Source organism: Drosophila persimilis, unplaced genomic scaffold (genome assembly GCF_003286085.1).
Source record: "Drosophila persimilis strain 14011-0111.01,24,50 unplaced genomic scaffold, DperRS2 tig00000002-arrow-pilon, whole genome shotgun sequence".
Lineage (NCBI taxonomy): Eukaryota > Metazoa > Arthropoda > Insecta > Diptera > Drosophilidae > Drosophila > Drosophila persimilis.
The window spans coordinates 13,996,636-14,002,635 of record NW_020825289.1 but is presented as its reverse complement, the minus strand read 5'-3'; the positions used below and the strand labels follow the sequence as shown (position 1 = coordinate 14,002,635).

Genomic DNA, 6,000 nt, shown 5'->3' with positions numbered 1-6,000 from the left:
AGGTGCACCTGCAGGGCAATCCCTTGGACACCAATACTTAACCGGAAATCTATCCCCAAAAGCCTGCTATAAAAACGCTCTACTTTGAGGGTACCACTGCTAACAGAGCTCTGTTGTCCACAGCCTCCGTTTCGTGATGCCAGCGCATCGTGCCATGCCCTCGTCACGTCTCGTCTCGTCTCGCTCATTGGCGACGAGTGTGCTCGGCTTTTGGGGGGCCACCACTCGGGGCACACAGCATCCGTGCTTGGGTGATGCTCTGTGGCTCTGTGCCTCTGCGGCTGTCGTTCGATGCTCGGCTCTCGGGCCCGTCCGTGCCACAGTGTGTACCATAAACGCAGTTTCAGTGAGAGTTTGCGATCCCGCGGGTACGGTCGGAACTAACGGGACTTCCTTATCAGCTTGTGTCGCGAATCGGTCGCGGGTTGTGCGTGTGGCGTGTGGCAATCATTTTGCAAAAGAAAGATCCAGCCGGAGAATGCCCCCAAAATCTGTACAAATCAAAGCCTCACAAATTGGTTAAGCCGATCCGATCGGAAAATATGTGAAAAGTAGCAAGGAAATGTGGAAAACGCAGCCCTCGTAGAGAACCCCCAGAAAATCCAAAACAGAAACGTGTGCGTTTCCAGTGCGTTTCAAGTGCGCCTTTAGTCGCGTCAGTGTCGCGCGCTCTCATACACAAATTGTTAGTAATGTAAGCAAAGTTCTTCGTTGTTTCGTTGTTGTAATTGTTGTAATTGTTGTTGCAACAAGCAATTTGTTGTCGCTGTCATTGTTGCTGTTGCCTCATAGCGTACCTCAATTCCGCAAATCAAAGCATTTAAGATCCCCCACTGCGTTGATCCCCGACGACTGACTACAAATCGCTTTTGCCTCTGCGTTTCTGCGTTTCAATGAAAGTCATTTTCCAGCATCAACATCAGCGGCAGCAGCAGCAGCAGCGGCGGTCAGCGATTGAAAAGCGCACGAATCTGTGAGTGGCGTCGCTGGGATTACTCTGCGTCTCTGTGTGGGATGGGACGGGAGGTTGCTCCATAGATACGTACAACACGAGTATCTGAGGGTTTTGTGTGTTTGAGAGCAAAGCCGGCAAAGCAGATAAAACGATTTCCATGCTTAGCTGCTCTTCTGATACCCTCCTCTCAGGTGCTATTATTTTATGATCCTATAAAGCAGATATATACTTGGGGGAGCTGTTTGAGTATCATTATGTGCGATTTTAAAAAAAAAAAAAAACTCCCAGATGCGAGAGTTCCCTTCTCTATAATCAAAGCTAGCCCGTGCAGGGTATCTACCACTCGGATCGTATAGCCTAGACTTTAGTTTTGGTTTTAGAATTGTTTTTTGCATGCTTTTGTTGCTCTTCTGGTCATACAAATTGCACGCAAAATTTGTTATTGTTAAGCATTTGCGTTGGTATTTTCTATTATTCTATTTTTCGTGACTGTTCTCCAGTGTCATGTCATGCAAGCGAGCGTCCTCTTCTGCTGCTGCTGCTACTGCTGCTGCTGCCCCATGTGGCAAATGCCATCATATTTCATGCCATTCCAAACATAAGTGCAAAATTGCTGGCCCCTGACGCTGGGCTTGGCCTGGCCTTGGGGGTAGTGGGGCGAATGAAATACGAACTATCAACTAATGGGAAATGTTACTCGTAGCACAACTACCGCCACCCCAACCCCAACCCCACCCTCTCTCTGTCAAGGAGAATATACATTTGTTTAAATTGCTAAATTGCTGAAGTGTGCGTGTAATTTCATTACACACTGTCTGTCGAATGTGCCACTCGAAAAGGCTGCCTGGCCTCTTCTGCTGGAGAATGCTCTTGAGCTGCAGGCGGGCATTGGAGCTGATTAAGATGAAGGGGTGGAGCTGGGGCTGGGGCTGGGGTGGGCTTGGCTGGAGGCTGGGCTCATAGATACAATAGTGTGCCATCAGCAGGAGGTGCAAAATCTGTGAATGCGAATGAATGCGAGATGAATAATCAGATTAGGAATGCAAATTGAATGGAAATTTATTTGATATTCGAGTTAAATTCAAGGGGAAATTGCTGTGCTGGAATTGTGTGCTTTCACATTGGGATAAGTGCCAGCAGGCGATTGATGGGGCAACTAGAGCACAAGGTCATCTCGTTTGCACAGATATTTTGTCGAAATTATTCGATAATTTTATAGAAAATGTGCTTTAAATATGGGTTAAATGCTTAGCATGCACAACATACCTCTTATTAAATACATGCTTTCTCTCTATAAACCATATAGGGACATACGACTGCTTTTTTACTTAAAGCTATATATTATTATAGTTGATACTCATTTTTAAGATCCTCTAAACTTCACATACGAATTACTTTAATTAAGATCACTTATCCTTCCGGTTTTGTAAGATTTTAAGGGCAAGAGAAAAAGTTCAAGCGAAAATACCACCATTGATTTATTAAGACGGGACCACCACTTCAACACCACATTGAAATCCCATCGAAATTCAACATTTAACCGAACCCTAGGGCAACATTCACCATCAGAATAGCTTTATTCCACACTGCATCCCATTATCATAGGAAATTCCTCATTAATGGTCAGTTTTCGCACACTTAGGCTCTTTATATGCTTAACTGGCCAGCAAACTTATTTGGAACGCATCTGCTGATGCACTGTTGATGCTTTAATTAATTATGAAATTCTGGAACAATAACGACAGCAATTTATAAATGAAATCGGATACAGCCAAGTAAAGCGAAACTATTGGGGGAATTGAGAAAAAAGAGCAACAACGAATTAAAGGCACAAATGTGCAATAGAACTGATGTGTTTTTAAGGTCATGGCAGCAGCTGTCTGCGTTCGGGTGATAAGAGTTTTAAGCGGTGTCACATGCATGCCCCTTAAAGTAGTGCAAAGTATGCCATGCAACGGTTAGGTACATGCCACACAATTAGCATCCTACTGGAAGAGAGCGGGGTATTAACAGCTGGCAGGATGATGACGATGTGTGCATGACGATGGCGCCAAGTGTGGAACGCTCTGATTGCTGCCCCACTCATCCCTCTCGCCCTCTCTTTGCGTCTCACTCTGGCAGTATTTTTTTAGTATTCATAAAAGTGTACTTGAACATCCCCAGGCAGTCATATGACCAGCCATGCATGTCGTTTTTTATAGGCTCACTTAGCGGCCATAAACCGCAGTAAAAAAAGCAGCAGCAACCAGAGGAGAGTGCAGGTGCAGGAGAGAGAGTTACCTCTGCTCTGAACGCCTCAAGGACCCTTTTTCTTCGGTTTTCTGCGCTTCACCCTTCGACATGCCATAATAATATTGTAACTCTTTGCACTTCAAATTGCATTTTAATGCAAACACACACTTCACTTCATTACATTACGAGTACGAGAGCACAAGCTTCAGGCAAAGCGAGAGGAAAGCGAATGGATTGGTGGGGGGTGGGGAGGCTTGCATGCCGGAAATGGAAAAGAGTCGACACACTTTGCTGCAGCAGTTGCAGCCGGAAAACATCCCACACACACACTCACACACACACACATGCACCAACAGATAGACAGACATTTGCTGACTTTGCAAGTTTGTAAATTGAAGTGCATGTCGATCGTCGAGCTGGTTGCATGCCTCAATGGCGAAAACTGGCACAATGTGCAGCTTCGCCTTTCTCCCCCGCACACGTCATAGAAAATCACCGACCTCCCGTCCCACACGTACAGGCAGCAGCAGGTTACGTATACGCAGTGGGGCACACAGTCTGGCTGGCATTAGCTAATGTGAGTCACATTTTATTGGCTGCACACAAGTTCAATATTTTTTCCCAGAGTCTAAACTGATTTGCAAAGTTTTGGCAGCAAAGTAAATGGATTTTGTCTGTATGTGGGTGGGTGTGCGACACATTAAAGATCCCAGGAGGGATGCGAAACGCCTCATCCACTCAAACCCAGTCCTCTGTGGGCCATACACACTCAAAAGTGTGGCATTGATTGCCGTTAAATTAAAGTTGAACAATCGACTTGAACAATGATGCTGTTATCCAATTGCTTCGATTGGATTGCATTCAAGTTGATTCGAGAGCTGCCACACATTAAAGCCGATTCGTGAGAGTGGAGTGCTACTCAAATTTTTTTTATATTTGCCAATAGTTTAAGCTCCAACGAAGAATCTCAGAAATGTATATTTAATCATCTCCACGTTCCAACACAGTTATTTGGTATATTTTTCAATCAAAGCTTTCACCATTTCCCCGTGATTCAATCATGGACTTGCAGTGCCAGTGGCAAACACATGCAGACGAGTATTTTTCGAATTGATTTTTAGATTAGATCCAAATGTTTTCACTCCGCATATTTTTGTGTTTATTATAAAATTGAATTTTATTTTTTTTATTTACAAACGATTTACAGACACTCGCCACGGGCTTTGCTTTATTGAAATTGAAAACCATTGGCCAGTGGATTTATTAACGACATTCCACACTCCCCAATCGACAATCGGAACTCGAAAAGGATGATTAAGTGCCGAAGCACTAGACCACTCAACCACTCGCTCAAGCGTAGGGCATGAACTCCGCTCCGACCTGTGCCACAATTTTATTTACGGCTGCGGCTTCCATTTAAAAACTATAAAAAATAAACATAAAAACACAACAACTTTTAGTTACGTTTCGGCGCAAATAAAATTAGTAGTGCGGCGAGCTAAAAGCTATGTGTCCTTCGATAAAAATCGGAGGGGGGCCAGGAGCGAGTCAATATATCATAAAAGCATGTCGATACCTCGCAGCCTCTTCCTCGAATCTACGTCATGTGGTGGTGGTGGCGGTGGCGGTGGCAGTGTAGTCGTAGTCTAGAAACAGTTTCCGATTTCCGTTTTCCTGTTTATCGTTTATTGAGCTTTTTTTTTCTACGCTACACAAAAGTAAAAGCAAAATCCAGACGCCATCGAGGGAAAAGAAAAACAACGCAAAATCCAAAGAGAAATTCGTACTCGTTAGCCATAACCACTCCTCCCCACTCTCCTATCTCCACGTCCATTTCCATTCCCAATTCTACCATCATCGTCAGCGTCGTCGTCATATTGAACTTTGATGGTGGCACGTTCCTTGGGCCTGCCCCACACTCACCAAGCTCCTTGCTCTTTAAAGATCTACACGCGCACGAGGATACTTTGGCACATCTTTTACACGCTGCAGCCTGGCATTACCATCTTCCATCTTTCGTGTTTGCCAGCCTGCCAGCCCGCCAGGAGGCGTGTGGCGTGTGTTGTTAGTCATTTATATGGGCCACATAAATTATAACAAATATGTACGCAGACGGCATTCCAAATGCCGATTTCTCACTGCTTTCCGCTTAGTGGATGTTATAAATAATCTTTAATTAAAAGAAGCCCCTATGCTCGGGAGCATAATATGTTTTAAAATATTGAGGTGTACGCGTACGTGACGCTGATGTGACGCTTCTGTGTGCGGAAACGGCCTGTGATTTGTAGATGTCAAAATGTGCGAGCAGGCATCGCCAGGAGCCCTTTAATTAGCTTTCGGAGATGCCAGTATGCCATGTGTGTTGGGATGGTGATTGGTTAAATTTACCCAACATTTTCTGATTAGGAACAGCGTTTAATCCATCGATCAGGAATAAAACTCAAAACAAAGCTGGCAAAAAAGCCTCAACCCTTTCAACGTGTCAGGAAACAATGCAAAATGGATGAACTCATTTGTTTCTGGTTTTGTTCATAGCCCAAGCAGTGACCTTCTTACCGTCTCCATTTGTTTTTATCGGATTCGGTTCGTCACGTGGCTCAAACAAAGTAAAAAAAAAGAGTTTTTCCTCTGATAGAACACCTGTAGAAATGCAAAGGAATGGTTTAAAAAACCATGACAATCCATGGGACACACAATCAATTATCTGTACGAAATCAAGTTTCCGCCTAACTCTCCCTCAATCAACGCTTTAAATCCTAATCCGCGTGAAACTTGCACTTATATTTTGTCAGGCATTGGTTTGTGTCGTGTTG

The 6,000-nt window shown here is 44.3% G+C and overlaps 1 protein-coding gene across 7 annotated transcripts in view; it reads left to right on the top strand.

Annotated features, from left to right (window-relative positions):
- The first annotated feature begins 327 nt into the window (after nucleotides 1-327).
- Nucleotides 328-6,000, top strand: part of LOC6593115 — a 61,153-nt gene continuing 55,480 nt past the window's right edge. For 5 of the 7 annotated variants that reach the window (XM_026985256.1, XM_026985260.1, XM_026985261.1 and 2 more), the window contains exon 1: nucleotides 328-694. The gene's annotated coding sequence lies outside the window, so the exon portion shown is untranslated. The remainder of the gene's footprint in view (nucleotides 695-6,000) is intronic. The other 2 variants (XM_026985258.1, XM_026985257.1) reach the window with 1 other exon arrangement.